Genomic DNA, 26,521 nt, shown 5'->3' with positions numbered 1-26,521 from the left:
TGATTCAGAAAAGGGGGTGGTGATGAACAGAGTGTCTGAATTAAGCAGACCACTCTTACCCAGTCCAAAGATCAGGGCTTGATCCATCACCGTTATTTATCTCACTGCACCATCCCAGCTCAGAACTTGGATATATGCAAATTAGTCTGACCCTGGCCCACTGCATCATGGGAACAGGGCAGACCAAACTACCAAGCCAATTCTTATACTGGGAAGGAAACAAGCTACCGGGGACCGGTTTCTGGCAGTTCAGCCGTCTTCGGCCAGGCTCGCTTGAATCCTGATGGTGCAATGAGCTAGGGACTCTCATATAAGTATACCCTTCCACGCTTATGGTGGACAAAAATGATTCAGAAAAGGGGGTGGTGATGAACAGAGTGTCTGAATTAAGCAGACCACTCTTACCCAGTCCAAAGATCAGGGCTTGATCCATCACCGTTTTTTAGCTCACTGCATCATCCCAGCTCAGAACTTGGCTATATGCAAATTAGTCTGACCCTGGCCCAGTGCATCATGGGAACAGGGCAGACCAAACTACCAAGCCAATTCCTATACTGGGAAGGAAACAAGCTACCGGGGACCGGTTTCTTGCATTTCAGCCGTCTTCGGCCCGGCTTGCTTGAATCCTGATGGTGCAATGAGCTAGGGACTCACATCTGAGTATACCCTTCCATGCTTATGGTGGACAAAAATGATTCAGACACTCTGTTCATCACCACCCCCTTTTCTGAATCGTTTTTGGCCACTATAGGTGTGGCAGTGTATACTCAGACATGAGTCCCTTTCTCACTGCACCATCAGGATTCAAGCAAGCCGGGCCGAAGACGGCTGAAATGCCAGAAACCGGTCCCTGGTAGCTTGTCTCCTTTCTGGTGAAGAATTGGCTTGGTAGTTTAGTCTGCCCTGTTCCCATGATGCACTGGACCAAGGACAAACTGATTTGCATATAGCCAGGTTCTGAGCTGGGATGGTGCAGTGAGATAAATAACGGTGATGGATCAAGCCCTGATCTTTGGACTGGGTAAGAGTGGTCTGCTTAATTCAGACACTCTGTTTATCACCACCCCCTTTTCTGAATCGTTTTTGGCCACTATAGGTGTGGCAGGGTATACTCAGACATGAGTCCCTTTCTCACTGCACCATCAGGATTCAAGCAAGCCGGGCCGAAGACGGCTGAAATGCCAGAAACCGGTCCCTGGTAGCTTGTCTCCTTTCTGGTGAAGAATTGGCTTGATAGTTTAGTCTGCCCTGTTCCCATGATGCACTGGGCCAGACACAGACTGATTTGCATATAGCCAGGTTCTGAGCTGGGATGGTGCAGTGAGATAAATAACGGTGATGGATCAAGCCCTGATCTTTGGACTGGGTAAGAGTGGTCTGCTTAATTCAGACACTCTGTTCATCACCACCCCCTTTTCTGAATCGTTTTTGGCCACTATAGGTGTGGCAGGGTATACTCAGACATGAGTCCCTTTCTCACTGCACCATCAGGATTCAAGCAAGCCGGGCCGAAGATGGCTGAAATGCCAGAAACCGGTCCCTGGTAGCTTTTCTCCTTTCTGGTGAAGAATTGGCTTGGTAGTTTAGTCTGCCCTGTTCCCATGATGCACTGGGCCAGGGACAGACTGATTTGCATATAGCCAGGTTCTGAGCTGGGATGGTGCAGTGAGATAAATAACGGTGATGGATCAAGCCCTGATCTTTGGACTGGGTAAGAGTGGTCTGCTTAATTCAGACACTCTGTTCATCACCACCCCCTTTTCTGAATCGTTTTTGGCCACTATAGGTGTGGCAGGGTATACTCAGACATGAGTCCCTTTCTCACTGCACCATCAGGATTCAAGCAAGCCGGGCCGAAGACGGCTGAAATGCCAGAAACCGGTCCCTGGTAGCTTGTCTCCTTTCTGGTGAAGAATTGGCTTGGTAGTTTAGTCTGCCCTGTTCCCATGATGCACTGGGCCAGGGACAGACTGATTTGCATTTAGCCAGGTTCTGAGCTGGGATGGTGCAGTGAGATAAATAACGGTGATGGATCAAGCCCTGATCTTTGGACTGGGTAAGAGTGGTCTGCTTAATTCAGACACTCATTTCATCACCACCCCCTTTTCTGAATCGTTTTTGGCCACTATAGGTGTGGCAGGGTATACTCAGACATGAGTCCCTTTCTCACTGCACCATCAGGATTCAAGCAAGCCGGGCCGAAGACGGCTGAAATGCCAGAAACCGGTCCCTGGTAGCTTGTCTCCTTTCTGGTGAAGAATTGGCTTGGTAGTTTAGTCTGCCCTGTTCCCATGATGCACTGGGCCAGGGACAGACTGATTTGCATTTAGCCAGGTTCTGAGCTCGAATGGTGCAGTGAGATAAATAACGGTGATGGATCAAGCCCTGATCTTTGGACTGGGTAAGAGTGGTCTGCTTAATTCAGACACTCTGTTCATCACCACCCCCTTTTCTGAATCGTTTTTGGCCACTATAGGTGTGGCAGGGTATACTCAGACATGCGTCCCTTTCTCACTGCACCATCAGGATTCAAGCAAGCCGGGCCGAAGACGGCTGAAATGCCAGAAACCGGTCCCTGGTAGCTTGTCTCCTTTCTGGTGAAGAATTGGCTTGGTAGTTTAGTCTGCCCTGTTCCCATGATGCACTGGGCCAGGGACAGACTGATTTGCATTTAGCCTTGTTCTGAGCTCGAATGGTGCAGTGAGATAAATAACGGTGATGGATCAAGCCCTGATCTTTGGGCTGGGTAAGAGTGGTCTGCTTAATTCAGACACTCTGTTCATCACCACCCCCTTTTCTGAATCGTTTTTGGCCACTATAGGTGTGGCAGGGTATACTCAGACATGAGTCCCTTTCTCACTGCACCATCAGGATTCAAGCAAGCCGGGCCGAAGACGGCTGAAATGCCAGAAACCGGTCCCTGGTAGCTTGTCTCCTTTCTGGTGAAGAATTGGCTTGGTAGTTTAGTCTGCCCTGTTCCCATGATGCACTGGGCCAGGGACAGACTGATTTGCATATAGCCAGGTTCTGAGCTGGGATGGTGCAGTGAGATAAATAACGGTGATGGATCAAGCCCTGATCTTTGGACTGGGTAAGAGTGGTCTGCTTAATTCAGACACTCTGTTCATCACCACCCCCTTTTCTGAATCGGTAGTGAAGCAGGGCACAGCAAAGAATAAAACAAGGAACTGTGGGGGTCTGCCAAAGATGGTGTATCAGTGAGGCTGTGTGATAACGGTGGAGCAGAGCGTGGTGAAGGGTAGAACAGAGAACAGTGTAAATCTGCTAAGGACGGTGTACCGGTGATTCTGTGGGAAAGTCAATCCACATCCTCAAGACATCCAAATCTGTTGCGGGTGGGTACCCCATTCCAACCCCCATGTGTGTCTTGCCAGTAGTTGGGTAGCCCACCCTGTGCACAATTTCTCACCGGAATCCTATTCCAGTTTCCCCCCGTATTGTATTGAGAGCGCGGAGGATAAAAGTAAGTTAGTGGTCTGGTTGCTATGGGCGAATTTGCTTCGTGGTTGCTCCATGAATAAATAAAGTGTGCAGTGTTGGGGTCCTCGAAAGAGACAATAACACAATCACCTGTGATAGCCTTGTGCGAGGTGCCTATCCAAGGGACCCGACACACCATAAGAATTTTGCTTCTCAGGTGATTGGGTAATGGCCTATTTGCATTGAGCCAATGGATTACCTTATTTTTTAATGATCCAAAGTCTTCCTGCTGTTGAAATGAAATTTCTGGCACCCCCGTAAGCACAACTACATACGGCCTTACGTCTGGGGGAAGATCAACAAAACCCCTGTAATGATTATTAAAGGGTTTTTGTCTCTGTGGGTTATGGTAGTAGTTGTTGCGATCTTTCGCCCTCGGGACTGGCTTAACTTTCGGAGCTGTTGCTTGTTGAGCCGGCAGCTCATTTGCACTTTCCACTGCTCTATTGGTGGAAATGCTTGTAGTGACCTTGTGCCGTGGTTTCGGAATGGGTTTAACCACCTGAGCTACTGATGGAGTAGCAGCAGATATTGATGAGGTTTGAGTCGCAACTGGTGGGCTAGATGGTTTATTGACAGGTATTGTCAGGGTGGCTAGATTTAGAATACTTGTTTCTGTCTCGAGGAGCTGGGTTTCTATTCGAGAGAGTCTAACTTCCAGGGTGGTTAGGAGTTTCTTTAACGTTTCCCACACAATCGTTAAAAATTCCACATCCTTTCCTTCTATCGTGCAGAGTGGTACCCCACCGTTCTCACTTTCGATTACAAGGTTCTCGTGTTCCCCCACCGGTAATGCTGGACTAGATTCTAGTACTGGTGGGCAGATATTTACCATGGGAATGGGTGAGTTGGATGGCTGGGCTGGTACTTGGGAGGGTAACTGAGCCTTTGCAACTTTAGCCTTTTTCCCAGAGTAAGTGGTGGTATTGTTGCGCTTTAGTTTTTGAATGGGACCCTTTAGGGGGGTAGGGGAAATCCTCCCACTCAAAACCTTGCGCTTGACAATCGGTAGCGTCTCAAAGGGGACCCCACCCAGTGATGGAGTAAGGGTGGGGAGGGATGCACGTGGGGACACCATCTTCGATGCTGGGGCTGAAAGGGATACGGCTGGTGGGTGGTGGATCACTGCCTGCGTCAAGAGAGGAGCTGGGCCAATTGGGCGGTCCGGTGTTTTGGCAAGGGCAAAATTACCTAGAGAAGATTTTTGGGATAGCCTTCTGGCTGCATCAAGTTCAATGAAGACCCTATGCTGCATTTTACTGATCTCCAGGTCTATGGCAGTGTTGGTTCTGGTGATAAAATCGTCAAGTGTTCCATTTTTCAACTTCCATTTGGCAGCCCTGCTTCTGTACTCGCGTGTAGACATTACACCTGATCTTCAGCGAGCACAGCTAACAGGTGGGTTTACAATATCAAGAATGGGGCCAAGGGGATAGCCTGGACCGGACTCGACCGTACTCGAACGGCCTCAAACGGCCCGCTCTTTGCCCAGTCTTCGCCCGCGCTTCCGTCCGCGCGCGTACCGCGTTCGTGTCCGGAGGCGGGGCTAAATAGGAGGAGGAGGGGGGCGGGAAGAGGCACCAGGTGCGCACGATGACCAGGCGCAAGCACCTCTGGGCCTCGCAGTCCCGCTCCCGCTGGCTGATTAGGCGTCCCTCTCCCTCAGCGATAGCGCGAAACCCAGGGATGGAGCACACGGGCTCAGAGTTCCACAGGCAATTCCAAGTTCAGGGCAGTGTCCAGAAGTGATCCCAGCGAGTTCAGCACAGGAAACGACTGCGAGCGGCACCCCTTGACTGTGAGCGGCACCCATTCATAATTCACACATGAGGAGCTATTACTCCCAACATAAAAACACTTACTTAACATCCCCACTGATGTCAACTTTGGATCAATAATGTTATCAGGCCATACTCCAATATCATTGGTATTTCACAACACTTCTGTCCCTGTATACAACTCCAGTTGACAGTTTTACAAATAATTGCTGAACAATCCAGATATAGTTAATCTTTTCAGAAAATTCCTTAATGAATTCTTTAATATTAATGACACAGACAATTTAAAAAAAGACGATTGTGCTGTGCCCACAAAGCATGTCTTGGTAGAGAAAATATAGTATTAGCCACCAAAACAAATCTAGAGACTACCAAAGGCTCTGTAGCCCTACAAAAGCGAAGTAAAACAAAACCTAGAAAATGTGTACATTAACAAGAAATGTACATATGTTGAAGACAACACCCTCCGCGGCATTACATTGTGATGAAATATTGGTGGGATTGGAGAAGGGAAAATCCTGGCCACCTACAGCAAAGTTAAGAAATGAAAAAGCAAAATAATATCACTTAAAAGATAAACCAGGGACTCAGGTCAAAAGATAAAAATATGATTTTACTCTTAAGCGATTTAGAAGTTTCTTTCCCCTATCAGGAAGCAACAACAAGAAGTCTAAGATAAAAGACTTTAGCCCTGCTGGACTTGCCCCTCTCTGCAAGGTCACCACCAAACCTTTTGCTTTCACTGCTTCTGTGTTTATTAACCAGTTTTAGATGGCTTTTAGCACTATGTTCCCTTTGCCACTGCTAACCAAAGCAAACGTGCTTGGGCTACTCTTTTAAACATGATGAAGGTGGCATGCATTCAACTGCCACATTTAATTTACTGGTTAGTCTCCAGTAATGTGGCACTATACATACCCAGGGACTGTAAATTAAATGCTACAAGTGGGCATGCAGCATTCATTATGCCACGCACTAAAGTAGCCTTAAAAACATGTCTCAGGCCTGCCACTGCCGCTGGGAAGTGCAGCTTAAAACTTCCATTTCGACCTGGAAAAATGAACATTTTGTCTGAACCAAACCCTCTTTTCAAAAACATATGTCGCCTCTAGGGTAGGCCCTAAACAACCCACAGGACAGGGTGCACTGTATGGAAAAGGTAGGACATGTGTTCTTAAATATTACATGTCTTGGTAGTGAAAAAACCCTACATTCGTTCTCACTACTTGAAGGCCCATCTTTCCCATTGGATAACATTGGGATGCATTATTACATTTTTATAAGTGATAAGTTTTGACTGGGAGCAGGTAGAAATAATGTGTTTACACTCTAATGAATTCAAGCACAGGCGGTGCTGCCTCTCTTCACCCTGCACTGTATTTGCCCTCACAGTTTCACCACAGTCTTCAGTCCAGGGCACAAGCTTTCTCCTTCCTGGCTCTCTTTTGTTGGAGGATTGACACCTGTTGCCTTACAGGCATCAGCCAACCCCACAGGCCCCTAAGGATGGACACTGCTTGCCTACAGGCATCAACCAGCCTCACAGGCCCTTAAGGATTGACACAGGTTGTCTACAGGTATCAACCAGCCTCACAGGCCCTTAAGGATTGACACAGGTTGTCTACAGGTATCAAACAGCCTCACAGGCCCTTTAAGATTGACACCGGTTGTCTACAGGCATCAACCAGCCTCACAGGCCCTTTACAATTGATACTGGTTGTCTACAGGCATCAGCCAGCCTCACAGGCCCTTAAGGATTGACACTGCTTACCTACAGGCATCAGCCAGCCTCACAGGCCCTTAAGGATTGACACTGCTTACCTACAGGCATCAACCAGCCTCACAGGCTCTTAAGGATTGACACTGCTTACCTACAGGCATCAGCCAGCCTCACAGGCCCTTAAGGATTGCCACTGGATGTCTACAGGTATCAACCAGCCTCACAGGCCCTTTAAGATTGACATTGGTTGTCTACAGGCATCAACCAGCCTCACAGGCCCTTTACGATTGATACTGGTTGTCTACAGGCATCAGCCCGCGTCCTAGAAGTACAACAACACGGTGTGTATATTCTCAGGAGACTGCTCAACATTACAAAGCCAGGCTTCTCTTTTTATACAAAATATTAAGCTTCAGGCAAACATTCTTAGATTTACAGTGAGCTATTCACATATTTTAACTACAAAGAAAAGGCAGAGTCATGATGACAAGTCCACATTTCAGTTTGTCCAGCCCACAGCAAATTACCCAGCAAGGCCCAACATTTCCATCAGATATCGGTGTACCCCCAATAAAACCGGGCTCCTCATCATCATAAAGAAAAAGGAGAGAAAAGAGCAGGGACAGGTGTGAGCAAGATTTGGGCAGGGTGTGTGCGATGAGAACAGTTTATGGCCTGTTGTGCTTTGATGCTATCTTGTTCGTCCACTGGGAGAGAAACTGACCAAACAGGTTTGGCTTGGGGCAATGGTTCCAGCTTGCCCAGGTCACAGAAAAGTCAATTAAGGTGTATGTGTCCTTTGATATCGAATTCAACTGTAGCTACAAGCCTATGTGAAGGGCAACTCACAAAATGGCCGTCAAGCGTAAAATGGAACCCAAGGGTTCAAAAACGAAAATGACGATTTCGAGGTGAAATCGTTACTCGATTATGACGAAAATGCTTGTGCATAGTGTACTAGCCATTATCGGTCTTTTGATATAAAAATCGCCATGCTTCGACAAAGTTTGTTGCGCGAGTCCAGAATTTTTCAGAACTACACTCACAGGCCCTTTACGATTGGCACTGGTTGTCTACAGGCACCAGCCAGCCTCACAGGCCCTTAAGGATTGACACTGCTTACCTACAGGCATCAGCCAGCCTCACAGGCCCTTAAGGATTGACAATGGATGTCTACAGGTATCAACCAGCCTCACAGGCCCTTTAAGATTGACACCGGTTGTCTACAGGCATCAACCAGCCTCACAGGCCCTTTACGATTGGCACTGGTTGTCTACAGGCATCAGCCAGCCTCACAGGCCCTTAAGGGTTGACACTGCTTACCTACAGGCATCAGCCAGCCTCACAGGCCCTTAAGGATTGACACTGCTTGCCTACAGGCATCAACCAGCCTCACAGGCCCTTAAGGATTGACACTGCTTACCTACAGGCATCAGCCAGCCTCACAGGCCCTTAAAGATTGCCACTGGTTGTGGGATGCTTCATTGCAGATCCCTGGTGAAACATTATCAGGAGGTGTCCGACGTGTTAGAAAACATGGATCTGAACGTCCTCTTTTTAACAGAAACGTGAACCCGTACTGAGTCGTTGGTACAAATGAGCTTTGCTTGCCCGGATGGATATAAAAATGTTCACAAACCAATGACTGTTGGGAGAGGAGGAGGGGTTGGGGTGATTTTCAAGGAAAAATTGAACTTCTCACCTTTACAAGTAGACGATGTTACTGGGATTGAACGGTTGAGCTTCTCGTTGCAAGAGGCTAAAGGTAGGCTACTGACAGGAGTGGTCTGTTACAGACCCCTGGGTGCAGATACCCAGTTTCAAGATCTGCTCAACTCCATCACTGACCTGAGCCTCACCCATTTGAGAATGATCGTACTAGGGGATTTTAACTTATGAGATAACGGCAGCTTAGATAACCATTTGAGAGACTTAAGGTACACTTGTGAGAACGTTAATTTACATCAAATGGTCCTACCACCGACTCATCTAGCAGGACATGTCTTAGATCTCCTGTTTGCGAACCAGGCCGAGACTGAGGTGGTCGATGTGCTGCCTCAAAACTGGACCGACCATTCTTTAATTCATTTCCGTATCATGACACCCAGTTCAGAGGATAATAATAACCAGTCATCGACCTATCGAAAAGGAAGAGAATGGGTCAAGCTGGTGAAAAATAGAGCACTGCCGATCTTTCAGGACTAGAATCTCTTTACTCCCTCTGCCCCTGTAGGTGAAAATTATCAGACGTACTGTAATTATATTGCAGGAACCCTGGATTTAATAGCTCCAGTAAAATGTATCAAAAACACGAAAAAATCTCTGCTCCCTGGTATAATGATGAATAAAAACAGCTATGGGTAGCATGCAAAAAGGCCGAGAGGAAATGGAGGAGGGCCTACCTAGAATCAGATAAGAAAGCCTTGAAATCGGTACAGGCCCAGTACAGGGAATCTATCGTCAGGGTCAAAGCCGACTTTAATGCTAAATCGATTCTGCAAGCTCCAAATAGAACAAAAGCGCTTTTTAATATTTTTAGGGATTTATCTAGTCCTGCTTGCACGAGCAATGAGGTGGTCGCATCGCAGAAACTCTGCGATGAGATTGCCCTTTTCTTTGAGGAAAAAATAACTAAAATTGTTGGAGGACTACATCCTGATGGTCCGGATGATTTAGCCTGGACGTTAGATGCAGAATCTCAGATAGAAACCTCTTTGAATATCTTTCATTCCCCACGGAGGATTCTTTTAACCAGCTGGCTCAAAGTATATCCTCGGGCTCCCCGTTAGATCCGCTTCCAAATAAAATCCGGAAAATGTTTGGTCAAGAAACCTTTCCCTGGCTATGGAAGATCCGTTGTCAGTGGCCGGATGATTTAGCCTTGGCATTAGATACAGAATCTCAGATAGAAACCTCTTTGAATATCTTTCATGCCCCCACGGAGGATTCTTTTAACCAGCTGGCTCGAAGTATATCCTCGGGCTCCCCGTTAGATCCGCTTCCAAATAAAATCTGGAAAATGTTTGGTCTAGAATCCTTTCCCTGGCTATGGAAGCTCTGTTGTCAGTCGTTGGAGGAGGGGGAGGTACCAGAGGTCTTGAAGCAAGCAGTAGTAACTCCTTTGCTTAAAAAACCATCCCTTGACCCTTCTAATCCAGCAAATTTTAGGCCAATCTCTCTACTGCCATAGCCTGTTAAAATTTTAGAGAAGGTAGTTAGTAAAAGTCTATTGTGCTACCTTGAAGACAATCTCCTGCTGGACTGGGACCAATATGGCTTCCGCACGGAACACGGTACCGAGACTGCTTTGGCAACCGTAATGAACAATCTACGAATGGGTGCTGACAATGGGAATTCCTCTCTCCTAGTGTTACTGGACATGTCAGACGGGCCCTGCAGTGGTTACTATCTTACCTGTCAGGAAGACAACAGGCTGTGTCTCTGACGCCGTTCACCTCAGGCATGTCCCCAGTACATCATGGGGTGCCACAGGGCTCGGCGATTAGCCCAATTCTTTTCAATATCTACCTGCGCCCTCTATTCCCCATTATTAAATATTACGGGGTAGACCTGGTCATCTATGCAGATGATACCCAACTGGTGTTTTCCCTGGATGGGAAACAGGCGGTATCTATGGACACCTTCCAGGAGTGTATGAGCCAGACTGCTGGTTGGCGTAGGAAAAATTCCCTACAGTTTAATGGGGGGGAAAACAGAGGTGGTGGACTGTCCTGCCACTAGAATGTCTCCTCCTCTATCGGTGGAATTTAAACGAACCCCCGAGGACGACCCCCTGATTCCGGATAAAGTGGTGCGTAACCTGGGGGTCATGGTGGATGGAAATCTTCAAATGGACTCACAAGCTAATAAAACGGCCAGTGTTTGCTTCACCCTGCTATGCATGCTATAGAAAGGTTCTTCTGCTACTTCCAAAAAACACTTTTAAATCTCTGCATTGCATACTGGTGCTGCACGGGACCCGGTATCACTGCCCGTTTACTAGAGGAGGTCGTGTCAGGCTGTGACAATTCTATCACGAGTCGTCTTGCTTTCCATGGATGGGAATTGTGCCTTCTATTTTTGAGCCAAGAATCATTCTTCAATATTTGAGGGCTCATGTTTATGTTTGGTATCAGATTGTGTGCACCTCATCAAGAATCGCTTACAACTGATTAGTATGTTGAATTATATCTTTTGTCTGTTGGCGCTCTTAAAACATCAGCCAATATTACTTGTTTGACACACCAACATATTGACACTGACCTCCGCATGGCTATTCTTGACTTCCGGTTTTGTGATGTATATACCCCAGATTGATATTAAAGGGCTGAATCTTTGATCAAGCCTTGCTCTCGCTAATGGTCTCCCTGTTATCCTGGTGAAGACGCTCTTCTGGACACATCTAATAGATATCCTTTATCCAGTTCCAGCTCTTACTGAAGACGATTAAATCAAGAAATAGAACAAACCAGCGCGGCTACTCAAATTAGAATAAACCGCCCTGAAGAAGTCCCCAGAGGACGAAACGCGCCGGCTGTACAATTTTTTTTCTTCACGTTTTTTGGAATAAAAAGAATCGAAATTAAAGAATTCTACTCCTGTGATTATTAGATTTAGATTTGTTTTTTATTGCCTAAAGTTGTGTTGTGCACCTGTGCGTTTATGTATACTGCTAAAGTTCTCCTGTGAACTAGAATTGTGACGGTGGGTGCCAATAAGTGTGCACACAAATCCCTTAACTAATTTTAAAGGGAATTGTATAATGATGAGTTATTTATGTTAGGTGCTATGACTAAGAAGGTTCCACTATCCCCTTTGTTTCAAACAGGGCAGCACATGGTCAGGGTCCTGTCCCCCTGCAGGAAATGTTTACCTGGTACAATCCTGGGAGGCTGCCCCGCTCTTTGAATGTAAATCTGATAACAACTGCACGATTTAAGCGGGCTCGGATGGGGGGGCAGAGCCTTTGGTGTGACGGCCTCGCGTGTATGGAATGACTTCCCTCTGGACCTTAGACAGGCCAGTTCCCTGACATGCTTTAGGAAGAGCCTGAAAGCCTGGCTATTTCCAAAGGCTGATCTTTAGATCCTCTCACTGACAACTGAGTCTGCTTTGTGGTGTCTATTCGACAATCAAGGCGCCAGGATACCCGTAGGGTGGCAGTTTTACGCTATATAAGTGTATATTTCATTCATACAGGCATCAACCAGCCTCACAGGCCCAGGAGGGTGGACAGTGCTTGCCTGCTTGAGGGTGGGCACAGCCAGAGGAGCCCCCCTTACAGTGCCTGCTCAGAGGAGCCCCCCCCTTGCAGTGCATGCTCAGAGGAGCCCCCCCTTGCTGTGCCTGCTCAGAGGAGCCCCCCCCTTGCTGTGCCTGCTCAGAGGAGCCCCCCCTTGCTGTGCCTGCTCAGAGGAGCCCCCCCTTGCTGTGCCTGCTCAGAGGAGCCCCCCCTTACAGTGCCTGCTCAGAGGAGCCCCCCTTGCAGTGCCTGCTCAGAAGAGTACCCCTTGCAGTGCCTGCTCAGAGGATCCCCCCTTGCAGTGCCTCCTCAGAGGAGCCCCCCCTTGCAGTGCCTCCTCAGAGGAGCCCCCTTGCAGTGCCTCCTCAGAGGAGCCCCCCTTGCAGTGCCTGCTCAGAGGAGCCCCCATTTCTGTGTCTGCTCAGAGGAGCCCCCCCTTGCAGTGCCTCTTCGGAGGAGCTACCTTGCAGTGCCTGCTCAGAGGAGCCCCCCTTGCTGTGCCTGCTCAGAGGAGCCCCCCTTTCTGTGCCTGCTCAGAGGAGCCCCCCTTGCAGTGCCGGCTCAGAGGAGCCCCCTTTCTGTGCCTGCTCAGAGGAGCCCCCCTTGCAGTGCCTGCTCAGAGAAGCCCCCCTTGCAGTGCCTGCTCAGAGCCCCCCTTGCAGTGTCTGCTCAGGGGAGCCCCCTTGCAGTGCCTGCTCAGAGGAGCCCCTCTTGCAGTGCCTGCTCAGAGGAGCCCCTCTTTCTGTGCCTGCTCAGAGGAGCCCCTCTTTCTGTGCCTGCTCAGAGGAGCCCCCCCCTTGCAGTGCCTGCTCAGAGGATCCCCCCTTGCAGTGCCTGCTCAGAGGAGCCCCTCTTGCAGTGCCTGCTCAGAGGAGCCCCTCTTGCTGTGCCTGCTCAGAGGAGCCCCTCTTTCTGTGCCTGCTCAGAAGAGCCCCCCTTGCAGTGCCTGCTCAGAGGAGCCCCCATTTCTGTGTCTGCTCAGAGGAGCCCCCTTTCTGTGTCTGCTCAGAGGAGCCCCCTTTCTGTGCCTGCTCAGAGGATCCCCCCCCCCCTGGGCAGTGCCGGCTCAGAAGAGCCCCCCTTACAGTGCCTGCTCAGAGAAGCCCCCCCCCTTGCAGTGCCGGCTCAGAGGAGCCCCCCCCCTTGCAGTGCCTGCTCAGAGGAGCCCCCTCTTGCTGTGCCTGCTCAGAGGAGCCCCCCCCTTGCTGTGCCTGCTCAGAGGAGCCCCCCCTTACAGTGCCTGCTCAGAGGAGCCCCTCTTGCAGTGCCTGCTCAGAAGAGTCCCCCTTGCAGTGCCTGCTCAGAGGATCCCCCCTTGCAGTGCCTCCTCAGAGGAGCCCCCCCTTGCAGTGCCTCCTCAGAGGAGCCCCCTTGCAGTGCCTCTTCAGAGGAGCTACCTTGCAGTGCCTGCTCAGAGGAGCCCCCCTTGCTGTGCCTGCTCAGAGGAGCCCCCCTTGCAGTTCCTCCTCAGAGGAGCCCCCCTTGCAGTGCCTGCTCAGAGGAGCCCCCTTGCAGTGCCTGCTCAGAGGAGCCCCCCTTCCTGTGCCTGCTCAGAGGAGCCCCCCTTGCAGTGCCGGCTCAGAGGAGCCCCCTTTCTGTGCCTGCTCGGAGGAGCCCCCTTGCAGTGCCTGCTCAGAGAAGCCCCCCTTGCAGTGCTTGCTCAGAGCCCCCCTTGCAGTGTCTGCTCAGAGGAGCCCCCTTGCAGTGCCTGCTCAGAGGAGCCCCTCTTGCAGTGCCTGCTCAGAGGAGCCCCTCTTTCTGTGCCTGCTCAGAGGAGCCCCTCTTTCTGTGCCTGCTCAGAAGAGCCCCCCTTGCAGTGCCTGCTCAGAGGAGCCCCCATTTCTGTGTCTGCTCAGAGGAGCCCCTTTTCTGTGCCTGCTCAGAGGATCCCCCCCCTTGCAGTGCCTGCTCAGAGGAGCCCCCCCCTTGCAGTGCCGGCTCAGAGGAGCCCCCCCTTGCAGTGCCTGCTCAGAGGAGCCCCCCCTTGCTGTGCCTGCTCAGAGGAGCCCCCCCTTGCTGTGCCTGCTCAGAGGAGCCCCCCCTTACAGTGCCTGCTCAGAGGAGCCCCCCTTGCAGTGCCTGCTCAGAAGAGTCCCCCTTGCAGTGCCTGCTCAGAGGATCCCCCCTTGCAGTGCCTCCTCAGAGGAGCCCCCACCTTGCAGTGCCTCCTCAGAGGAGCCCCCTTGCAGTGCTTGCTCAGAGGAGCCCCCCTTGCTGTGCCTGCTTAGAGGAGCCCCCTTGCAGTGCCTCCTCAGAGGAGCCCCCCATGCAGTGCCTGCTCAGAGGAGCACCCATTTCTGTGCCTGCTCAGAGGAGCCCCCCTTGCAGTGCCTGCTCAGAGGAGCCCCCCTTGCTGTGCCTGCTTAGAGGAGCCCCCTTGCAGTGCCTCCTCAGAGGAGCCCCCCTTGCTGTGCCTGCTCAGAGGAGCCCCCCTTTCTGTGCCTGCTCAGAGGAGCCCCCCTTGCAGTGCCGGCTCAGAGGAGCCCCCTTTCTGTGCCTGCTCAGAGGAGCCCCCCTTGCAGTGCCTGCTCAGAGAAGACCCCCTTGCAGTGCCTGCTCAGAGCCCCCCTTGCAGTGCCTGCTCAGAGGAGCCCCTCTTGCAGTGCCTGCTCAGAGGAGCCCCTCTTTCTGTGCCTGCTCAGAGGAGCCCCCCTTGCAGTGCCTCTTCAGAGGAGCTACCTTGCAGTGCCTGCTCAGAGGAGCCCCCCTTGCTGTGCCTGCTCAGAGGAATCGGATCGTTTAATACGATTACAAAAAAAGCATGTACGCACGGAACTGCATGGACATTTTCTCCTTAGGCACTTGAAAGGGGGCACAATTCCCTGGGGCCTACAGGTCAAAAATGTCCCTGTGATATTCATGGAAGATGCAGAATATAAAAAAGGCTTCAGCTTTATCAATACGAAGTGCAGCAGGGACCTCATGGTCCACACCATAGAGACAGCACAGAGGTTGTGCTTAGAAGAACAAAAAGAGATAGAGGAACTTACTGAGACGATTAAGACCAGTCCGGCCGTGACGGACGCCAAGACACTATTGGAGAAGATTGAGAAAGACATCAGAACTTTTAGAGACAACACTATTAATGACAAAACTTTTAAATATGAAAGAGACGTGAAGGCCTTCAAAATCGAACAAGTATACCCCTTTTTAAAAGAGGATTACTACACCCAACAAGAATCCCGGAGAGCCCTTTCTACCTTTCAAGGACGCTCAAGAAATAGATTCACAACATTTTCGGAAACCTCCTCTTCCGATTCATCTGGGTCTGATAATCGCAATCCAAATAAGAAACAGGTGGCTTTTTTAGACCAGGGCCAACAGCCAAAAGCCCGGTTCAAACAACCGTGGGAGATGCGAACCAGGAACCGCTCATACAAGTCGTAGAGCGTTCCAATGCTGTTGTCAATTTATCCAACAGACCCCTGACACCGGACGAACACTCAGTCTTAGCGTTGGGCCTCAAATTTGTGCCCGGCAGGAAGACTGATTACACAAAACTCAAGCTGGAAGCCATTGAGTTCTGTTGCAAAATCCGTCTAAGGGTCTTCTTTTGGAGCCATCCCTCCTCACCCACTACAGAAGTAACTGGACTACGTAACAGGTCCACATTTGTCCCTTACCAAAATATCCCCAAGGAGGTTCTCGCATTTGAACAAGTCCTCCTGTCATCGATAGAGAAAATGGAAAAAGCCAGACATTTTGTACCACAAAACATAGGCCATAAACAGCGCGCAGCAATCAAAACCCTAAAAGAAGACAATTCAATCATTATAAAACAGGCCGACAAAGGTGGGGCGGTGGTGGTGTGGGCCCGTGAAAAATACCTAGCAGAAGGCAACAAACAGGTGAACAATGTAACCTGGTACAGACGCCTCCAAGAAGATCCGACCAAGGAGATTCAGAGACTTATCGCAGACACTTTACAGAATGGCCTAGATGGTGGGTTTCTGGGCAAAAAAGAGTATGACTACTTACTAAAGAAACACCCAAGAACTCCGGTGCTTTATCTCCTGCCAAAAATCCACAAGAGCCTACAAGATCCCCCAGGACGCCCAATCGTGTCCGGGTGCGATTCTTGTCTTGAGCCCTTGTCCCAGTACGTGGATTTCTTCTTGAAACCCTTCCTAAAAACGGTCAATTCGTATTTACGAGATACGACTGACTTTCTCCTCAAGGTTGAAGACACAGCATTCAACTCTGAGACCCAACTGCTAGTCACAATGGACGTCACCTCCCTGTATACACAGATCCCGCAAGAAGAAGCACTAGAGGTGATGGAAATCTACCTGAACCAGAGAGATAGGCCCCACCAAGTACCCACAATGTTTATCTTAAAACTGGCCGAGATTGCTCTAAAAAAGAACTACTTTTCATTTAATGGGGAGTTCTTTATGCAGGTCAAGGGCACCGCGATGGGGTGCCCTTATGCCCCTGAGATGGCCGTGCTGTTCATGGCGCAGTATGAACAGATGTTCATTGACAACAATAACCCCTTTAAACAGCACATCTTACAATGGCTCCGCTACATAGATGACGTCTGGCTCCTGTGGCAGGGGAGCCAGACTGATCTTGTAGCATTCCATGACTGGCTCAATAACCGGCATGCTGACATTAAATTCTCGATGACACAAAGCAACGAAAGGATGACTTTTCTTGACGTTGAAATCATCAACATCAATGGAGTATTGAAATCCTCTCTCCATAAAAAAGACACAGATAGGAATACTATTTTGCACCACAAGAGTGCCCATCCCAGGAACTTGAAATCAAACCTTCCATATGGGCAATTGTTGCGCATAAGGAGGAACTGTTCGAACCTGAGGGACTTTACGTCCCATGCAGAGACGTTTTGCCAAGAAATGCAGGAGAGGGGGTATCCTAAAAAATTACTCAAGCACTCCCTAACAAGAGCGCGCTTCACCCCCCGTGAAACTTTACTGCAAGTACGGCCCAAACCCACGCTTGAAAGGTTGGTCTGCGTCACCACCTTTGGACCAGACACCCACAAACTGAGAAAAACGGTGCTGAGCAATTGGCACCTATTGGCGAACTTAGATTGCCCACCATCCAACCCTCTGTTTGCCTACAGAAGGAATCAAAATGTAGGCCAACAACTTATGCGGGCGGACGTCACTTTACCAAAAAAGAAAAGTGACCTTCTGAGTCAATGGAACCTCAAACCAATCACAGGGCACCATAAGTGCGGTACCTGTATTGTATGCCCAAACACTATCGAGGGTGACGAGTTCCAACATGGAACTACCAGATGGAAGCATTCGGACTTTTCAAATTGTAAGACCAAGAATGTCGTTTACCTGGTCCAGTGCCCCTGTGATCTGATTTATATCGGCAAAACCACACAACAAGTGAACACACGCATCTGCCAACATCGATCTAGGATCAAGAATAAAATCATGACTGCCCCCATGGTGGAGCACTTCATAAATGCAAGCCATGATGTCAATCACTTTAAATGGACAGTGTTGTATACACTACGCCCGGCACAAAGCAATGTGGATATCGATAGGATGCTTTTAAAAACAGAAGCTTATCTGATATTGAAATTTAATAGCGTGCAGAGGGGCCTTAATACTTTATCTGAAGTCGCTAGACTCTAATTCAATGGTGTCTTGTTTTTCCAGATGACCGACTTGGTCTCGTCTCAGTATGTTTTAAATGCAACACGGATGCTTCCCTACTAAATAATTGACAATTACACAAACTACAAATCCCACAATGCATAGCGGCACCCCAATGATTCATCACCATAGTAACTGCAGCAGCATCCATTTTGGGAAACCAAACAGTATGCTGCGAGCCGCCAACTGAACCACTTCGAGGTAAGCAATGCTCCTGCAGGCAAAGCGCCGCGTTCCAGCGCGCTCGCTAGGGCTGGCTCTGGCTGTTGACTAACAACAACTTCGTTTTTTCCCCAGCGGAGTTGGAGCACGCCAACTAAACGTTTAAAAGGGGATTGCGCCCTTCAGAAAATAGGATCCCATTTTGGACCCAGCAGCGGTAAAACGCAAAAGGTACTACTCCCCGCTAGCCGGTAAAGAATTGTTTTAAGACCCAGTCTGTAACTCAATCAGTACCAATATACAAACCCTTTTTTGCACACAGTGCTACTGCCCTCTCATAGGCAGCGAACACGCTGCGGAGCCCTCACCCCGCATCAAGCAGCCGCTTTGATCGACTTCAAACCCAATAACGGTATGCTCAGTGGGTATTTGTTTTTTAAGTGTAAACAATCAAATGTACAATTCGCGCTAAAATGTACGCCCATTTTAATTGTAGGCGCTTCATGTTTGGACCCAATCTTGAGTCTGCACTTGCAATCCCAGGCTGAAATCAGCTTCTTCTAAACAGCGGTAGGTCAATGCTGATTGCCACAGCATAAGGAGAGTTGTCCTCACGTCAAACCATGACACTGAAATCTTTTTTCCCCTTTGTTTAAATTCACAGATAGATAAACTATGCCCTGATGAGAATCCTGACAGTTAATTTCTGGATTCGAAACGCGTCGGCGAATTAGAAAAAGGACAATTCAAATTTAAGTCATTGCTGATGACAATATAGAGCTTCGAATTCACTTTCGCGTTCCTTTTTTCTAATTTTTTCTAACCTTTTCTTTCTTTGCTATGCTTTTGCTTTAATCAAATTTTGCACTGATATAAATATGTGTTGCACTATGTACTTTGTCACATATGTTTAATGTTTCTATCTGTTGACCGCATTCAGGTCTACGTTTAAGTTTGACAATGTGTTGCAATGATTGATTCAAACTTTGTGTAAAAATTGCTGTGTTGTACAGGTCTTTTCTGCTGATCATATGTTGTGTGCGACAAATATTTGACAAAATACAAAAGTAATTGGTAAAAATAAAAATACCGTGTTGAATACGACAAATAGCGTCTTCAAACGCCCTGACTTTTGGCTTTGAGTAAATAGTGAGAGGCACACTTATTTGATTTCTAATTTCAGGCCCAGCCTCCTCACTTGTCCCCTAGGGCCAAGCTCCCCTTGTTCTACTACGTGCCTGCTCAGAGGAGCCCCCCTTGCAGTTCCTCCTCAGAGGAGCCCCCCTTGCAGTGCCTGCTCAGAGGAGCCCCCCTTGCTGTGCCTGCTTAGAGGAGCCCCCTTGCAGTGCCTCCTCAGAGGAGCCCCCCTTGCTGTGCCTGCTCAGAGGAGCCCCCCTTTCTGTGCCTGCTCAGAGGAGCCCCCCTTGCAGTGCCGGCTCAGAGGAGCCCCCTTTCTGTGCCTGCTCAGAGGAGCCCCCCTTGCAGTGCCTGCTCAGAGAAGACCCCCTTGCAGTGCCTGCTCAGAGCCCCCCTTGCAGTGCCTGCTCAGAGGAGCCCCTCTTGCAGTGCCTGCTCAGAGGAGCCCCTCTTTCTGTGCCTGCTCAGAGGAGCCCCCCTTGCAGTGCCTGCTCAGAGGATCCCGCTTGCAGTGCCTGCGCAGAGGAGCCCCCATTTCTGTGTCTGCTCAGAGGAGCCCCCTTTCTGTGCCTGCTCAGAGGATCCCCCCCCTGGCAGTACCGGCTCAGAGGATCCCCCCCCCCCCTGGCAGTACCGGCTCAGAGGATCCCCCCCCCCGGCAGTACCGGCTCAGAGGATCCCCCCCCTGGCAGTACCGGCTCAGAGGATCCCCCCCCCTGGCAGTACCGGCTCAGAGGATCCCCCCCCCTTGCAGTGCCTGCTCAGAAGAGCCCCCCTTGCTGTGCCTGCTCAGAGGAGCCCCCCCTTGCTGTGCTTGCTCAGAGGAGCCCCCCCTTACAGTGCCTGCTCAGAGGAGCCCTCCTTGCAGTGCCTGCTCAGAAGAGTCCCCCTTGCAGTGCCTGCTCAGAGGATCCCCCCTTGCAGTGCCTCCTCAGAGGAGCCCCCTTGCAGTGCCTCCTCAGAGGAGCCCCCCCTTGCAGTGCCTGCTCAGAGGAGCCCCCCCTTGCTGTGCCTGCTTAGAGGAGCCCCCCTTGCTGTGCCTGCTCAGAGGAGCCCCCCTTGCAGTGCCTGCTTAGAGGAGCCCCCTTGCAGTGCCTCCTCAGAGGAGCCCCCCCTTGCAGTGCCGGCTCAGAGGAGCCCCCTTTCTGTGCCTGCTCAGAGAAGCCCCCCTTGCAGTGCCTGCTCAGAGCCCCCCTTGCAGTGCCTGCTCAGAGGAGCCCCCCCTTTCTGTGCCTGCTTAGAGGAGCCCCCCTTGCTGTGCCTGCTCAGAGGAGCCCCCCTTGCAGTTCCTCCTCAGAGGAGCCCCCCTTGCAGTGCCTGCTTAGAGGAGCCCCCTTGCAGTGCCTCCTCAGAGGAGCCCCCCCTTGCAGTGCCGGCTCAGAGGAGCCCCCCTTGCAGTGCCTCCTCAGAGGAGCCCCCCTTGCTGTGCCGGCTCAGAGGAGCCCCCTTTCTGTGCCTGCTCAGAGGAGCCCCCCTTGCAGTGCCTGCTCAGAGAAGCCCCCCTTGCAGTGCCTGCTCAGAGCCCCCCTTGCAGTGCCTGCTCAGAGCCCCCCTTGCAGTGTCTGCTCAGAGGAGCCCCTCTTGCAGTGCCTGCTCAGAGGAGCCCACCCCTTGCAGTGCCTGCTCAGAAGAGCCCCCCTTGCAGTGCCTGCTCAGAGCCCCCACCCCCCAGGTGCTCTGCCTGCTCAGAGGAGCCCCGCACCCACGTACTCTGCCACGTGCCAATGCAACCTGACTCCCAAAAAACTAGCGCTTTAAGACCAAGGGCTCGGCGGAAAGCGCTGCACAGTAGCTGAAGTCCTCACTCACTCACCCATGCTCTGCACCCTCTGCTGAACGGTCAGTACCCCCTTCTCCAGGGGGTGCCCTCTGTGCCCCCCCTGGGTACAGGTCGTCCAGCGGCAGCAGCTTCAAGGCGCTAGAGTGCAGTGCGCCTGGAGTCACGGTGAGTGTGCACTCCCTGCTCACTCACCCATCCTCTGCGCCCTCTGCTGAACGGTCAGTCCCCCTCTCTCGTCCGGCGGCAGCAGCTTCAAGGCGCTAGAGTGCAGAGCGCCTGGACAGGCAGGCTGGAGTGAGGGTGAGTGTGCACTCAGGAGGGCTCCGGGGAGGGCCGAGGGGTCTGGCGTCTGTCATAAGGGGCCTGGCACTGAAAGGGCCAATCAGAGAGCGGGGACCACACCCCCGCCCTGCACAGCCTCCCCTCCTGTGCTGCTCGTGCACTCTCACTTATTGATTCGTTTAATGCGTTTTTATCTCGCGCAGACTTTATCCAAAGGCGTCGGAGGCCTCACAACAGGAACAGTAAAGATACATGAGGAGAAGATGACAAGTGAATACATTACAAAAGCAAACGTTGAGTTACAGGAGGCAAAGGGGACAATTGTGAGCAAACAAAATACAAGAGGAGCAAACGGAGTGTTACTCGCACTCACACTCACAGCCCCCACCCACGTCCTCGTGCAGGTGCTGCACCCTAATTACCTTCACACAGTCTCACAAGTAAGCTTCACACGCGGGCTCTGATTGGCCAGGGGGCATCGGACACGGGCACTGCCTGCAGACATGTCCTGAGCTTGACCCCAGAGGCAGAGGATCCTCGCAGGTGCGCCCCAGGCTTCGAGGCGCTGCAGACATATCCTGAGCCTGCCCCCAGAGGCAGAGGATCCTCGCAGGCGCGCCCCAGGCTTCGAGGCGCTGCAGACATGTGCTGAGCCTGACCCCAGAGGCAGAGGCTCCTCGCAGGCCCGCCCCAGGCTTCGAGGCGCTGCAGACATGTGCTGAGCCTGACCCCCAGAGGCAGAGGCTCCTCGCTGGCGCGCCCCAGGCTTCGAGGCGCTGCGGATGGCTGGGTGAGCGGCCCAGAGGGCCGGGGTGGGTGGTGGGGGCTGGTAGTTTGTGCTCGGGCCTAATCGTGATCCCCGCCTGACAACCCCCCCCCCCCCTTTCCCTAAATCTCCCTCCCCCCTCCTCGGACCCCGCCCTTTCCGGCTTTTCTAACGGACTCTTTTCCGCGGTGGCGCTGGTGCTGCTAGCGCTGCAGGAAAAGAGGAAGTGTGGGTAACGAAGCGCTGTGTCCTCGGGTGCAGCACGGCAGGGCAGGCGGGCAACTAGAGCCACATGGGGGGGGGGGGGGGCTGAAAATTATTTCGGGGGGCTAATTCTTCAAACCAAAGACAGAGGGGCTGTAAGAAGGGGTGCGTGAGCCCAATGGGTGTTGCGCGCCTGCAGCAGGGTATATTTACCCTGGGTGCCCCCACCTCCAGGCACATTGCTGTTCACTCTGCCCCCACATCTGCTCACTCTGGGGTCCCCTCCTGTTCCCTCTTGGACCCCCTCCTGTTCACTCTGCCCCCCCCCCCTGCTCACTCTGGGGCCCCCTCCTGTTCCCTCTGGGACCCCCTCCTGTTCACTCTGCCCCCCCCTGCTCACTCTGGGGCCCCCTCCTGTTCCCTCTGGAACCCCCTCCTTTTCTCTCTGGGGGCCCCTCCTGGTCACTCTGGGGCGCCCTGCTCACTCTGGGCCCCCTCCTGTTCCCTCTAGGACCCCGTCCTTCTCTCTCTGGGGCCCCTCCTGTTTACTCTGGGGCCCCTCCTGCTCACTGTGGGGCCCCCTCCTGTTCCCTCTAGGACCCCCTCCTTCTCTCTCTGGGGTACCCCTGCTCACTCTGCCCCCCCCCCTGCTCACTCTGGGGTCCCCGCTGCTTACTCTAGGGCCCCTGCTGCTGATGCTCACTCTGGGGTCCCCGCTGCTCACTCCGGGGTACCCCTGCTGCTCACTCCGGGGTACCCCTGCTGCTCACTCTGGGGTCCCCCAGCTGCTCACTCTGGAGTCCCCGCTGCTCACTCTGGGGTCCCTGCTGCTCACTCTGGGGTCCCCCTGCTGCTCACTATGGGGTCCCAGCTGCTCACTCTGGGACCCCGTGGACCCCGCTGCTCACTCTGGGGTCCCTCCTGCTGCTCACTCTGGGGTCCCCGCTGCTTACTCTAGGGCCCCTGCTGCTGATGCTCACTCTGGGGTCCCCGCTGCTCACTCTGGGGTCCCCCTGCTCACTCTTGGGTCCCCGCTGCTTACTCTAGGGCCCCTGCTGCTGCTGCTCACTCTGGGGTCCCCGCTGCTCACTCTGGGGTACTCCTGCTCACTCTGGGAATCCCCGCTGCTTACTCTGGGGCCCCTGCTGCTCACTCTGGGGCCCCTGCTGCTCACTCTGGGGTCCCCCTGCTGCTCACTATGGTGTCCCCCTGCTGCTCACTCTGGAGTCCCCGCTGCTGCTCACTCTGGGGTCCCCCTGCTGCTCAGTCTAGGGCCCCCTGCTGCTCACTCTGGGGTCCCCGCTGCTCACTCTTGGGTCCCCGCTGCTCACTCTGGGGCCCCTGCTGATCACTCTGGGGTCCCTGCGCTGCTCACTCTGGGGTCCCCACGCTGCTCACTCTGGGGTCCCTGTTGGTCACCCTGGGGTCCCTGCTGCTCATGCTGGGGTCCACCTGCTGCTCACTCTGGGGTCCCCCAGCTACTTAATCTGGGGTCCCCGCTGCTTACTCTGGGGCCCCTGCTACTCACTCTGGGGTCCCCCAGCTACTCACTCTGGGGTCCCCGCTGCTTACTCTGGGGTCCCTGCTGCTGCTGCTCACTCTGGGGTCCCCGCTGCTCACTCTGGGGCCCCTGCTACTCACTCTGGGGTCCCAAGCTACTTAATCTGGGGTCCCGCTGCTTACTCTGGGGCCCCTGCTACTCACTCTGGGGCCCCTGCTGCTCACTCTGGGGCCCCTGCTGCTGCTGCTCACTCTGGGGTCCCCTCTGCTCACTCTGGGGTCCCCTGCTCACTCTGGAGTCCCCGCTGCTCACTCTGGGGTCCCCCTGCTGCTCACTCTGGGGACCCCGTGGACCCCGCTGCTCACTCTGGGGTCCCTCCTGCTGCTCACTCTGGGGTCCCCCTGCTGCTCACTATGGGCCCCCCCTTCTTCTCACTCTGGGGTAAGCATGGGCGCAAAATCCGTTCCGCTAATCCGCGAGTGGAACGGATCCGGGGGGCAAAAGTTCAAGCTTCAAGCTTGTAACTATTTTAGAATGGCGTCGGCAAGCTGCCAGCACCATTCTAAAATAGTTACTAAGTTAGCTTCAACAGGAAGCACTAATTGAAGCAGGTGCTCGAGTTTAACTGAATTCGGTCACACCGTCTTTATTTGATCTATTAGTGCTTCCTGATGAAGCTAACTTAGTAACTATTTTAGAATGGCACTGGCAGCTTGCCGGCGCCATTCTAAAATAAAACAGGAGAGGGGCAGAGGGCAGAAGGGCACAACGACGAGTGTGGCAGAGGGCATAAGGGCACAAAAATGAGTGGGGCAGAGGGCAGAAGGGCACAAAAATGAGTGGGGCAGAGGGCAGAAGGGCACAACAAGGAGCGGTCTCGCAAAAAAAAAACCTGCGAAAACGCAAAACGCCACGCGAACACGCAAATCGCCCCGCGAACACGCCAAAAAAGAAAAATCCGCAAATTTGCACAAATTCGTGAATTTTGCGGATTGCGAATTCGCAAATCCGCAAATTCACGAATTGCGAATTCGCAAAATTCGCCCATGCTTACTCTGGGGTCCCTGCTGCTCACACTGGGGTCCCTGCTGCTCACACTGGGGTCCCCCTGCTCACTCTGGGGTCCCCGCTGCTTACTCTAGGGCCCCTGCTGCTGCTGCTCACTCTGGGGTCCCCGCTGCTCACTCTGGGGTACCCCTGCTAACTCTGGGAATCCCCGCTGCTTACTCTGGGGCCCCTGCTGCTCACTCTGGGGCCCCTGCTACTCACTTTGGGGTCCCCCTGCTGCTCACTATGGTGTCCCCCCAACTACTCACTCTGGAGTCCCCGCTGCTCACTCTGGGGTCCCCTGCTTCTCACTCTGAGGTCCCTGCTGCTCACTCTGGGGGCCCTGCAGCTCACTCTGGGGTCCCCTGCTGCTCACTCTGTGGACCCCGCGGCTCACTCTGGGGTCCCTCCTGCTGCTCACTCTGGGTTCCTCCTGCTGCTCACTCTGGGGTCCCTGCTGCTCACTCTGAGGTCCCCACTGCCTACTCTGGGGTCCCCGCTGCTTACTCTGGGGCCCCTGCTGCTGCTGCTCACTCTGGGGTCCCCGCTGCTCACTCTGGGGTCCCCTGCTTCTCACTCTGAGGTCCCTGCTGCTCACTCTGGGGTCCCCTGCTGCTCACTCTGTGAACCCTGCTGCTCACTCTGGGGTCCCTCCTGCTGCTCACTCTGAGGTCCCTGCTGCTCACTCTGTGGACCCCGCTGCTCACTCTGGGGTCCCTCCTGCTGCTCACTCTGGGGTCCCTCCTGCTGCTCACTCTGGGGTTCCCTGCTCACTCTGAGAGTCCCCGCTGCTCACTCTGGGGTCCCCGCTGCTCACTCTGGGGTCCCCGCTGCTCACTCTGGGGTCCCCGCTGCCTACTCTGGGGTCCCCGCTGCTTACTCTGGGGCCCCTGCTGCTGCTGCTCACTCTGGGGTCCCCGCTGCTCACTCTGGGGTTCCCTGCTCACTCTGAGAGTCCCCGCTGCTTACTCTGGGGCCCCTGCTGCTCACTCTGGGGCTCCTGCTGCTCACACTGGGGTCCCCCCGCTGCGCACTCTGGGGCCCCCTGCTGCTCACTCTGGGGTCTCCCTGCTGTTCACTCTGGGGTCCCGCTGCTGCTCACTCTGGGGTCCCTGCTGCTCACTCTAGGGCCCCCGGCTGCTCACTCTGGGGCTCCCCTGCTGCTCATTCTGGGCCCCCCTGCAGCTCACTCTGGGGCCCTCCTGCTGCTCATTCTGGGGTCTCCCTGCTGCTCACTCTAGGGTCCCCCTGTTGCTCACTTTGGGATACCCGCTGCTCACTTTGGGGCCCCAGCTGCTCACTCTGAGGTCCCTGCTGCTCTCTCTGAGGCCACTGCTGCTCACTCTGGGGGCCCCAGCTGCTCACTCTGGGGTCCCCGCTGCTCACTCTGGGGTACTCCTGCTCACTCTGGGAATCCCCGCTGCTTACTCTGGGGCCCCTGCTGCTCACTCTGGGGCCCCTGCTGCTCACTCTGGGGCCCCTGCTGCTCACTCTGGGGTCCCCCTGCTGCTCACTATGGTGTCCCCCTGCTGCTCACTCTGGAGTCCCCGCTCCTGCTCACTCTGGGGTCCCCCTGCTGCTCACTCTAGGGCCCCTGCTACTCACTCTGAGGTCCCCCAGCTACTTAATCTGGGGTCCCCGCTGCTTACTCTGGGGCCCCTGCTACTCACTCTGGGGTCCCCCAGCTACTCACTCTGGGGTCCCCGCTGCTTACTCTGGGGTCCCTGCTGCTGCTGCTCACTCTGGGGTCCCCGCTGCT

The 26,521-nt window shown here is 53.1% G+C and overlaps 1 pseudogene across 1 annotated transcript in view; it reads right to left on the bottom strand.

Annotated features, from left to right (window-relative positions):
* The window catches only part of LOC147737481 (uncharacterized), a 55,886-nt pseudogene extending 33,959 nt beyond the window's left edge, over positions 1–21,927 (bottom strand). Inside the window, exon 1 of the transcript XR_015298484.1 lies at positions 21,667–21,927. The product of XR_015298484.1 is annotated as an uncharacterized LOC147737481 (transcript). The remainder of the gene's footprint in view (positions 1–21,666) is intronic.
* Positions 21,928–26,521: the final 4,594 nt, after the last annotated feature.

This window comes from Lissotriton vulgaris, chromosome 1_1, assembly GCF_964263255.1.
Source record: "Lissotriton vulgaris chromosome 1_1, aLisVul1.2, whole genome shotgun sequence".
NCBI classification, from domain to species: Eukaryota; Metazoa; Chordata; class Amphibia; order Caudata; family Salamandridae; genus Lissotriton; species Lissotriton vulgaris.
The sequence above is the reverse complement of the archived record's forward strand: the minus strand, read 5'-3'. Positions and strand labels throughout refer to the sequence as shown.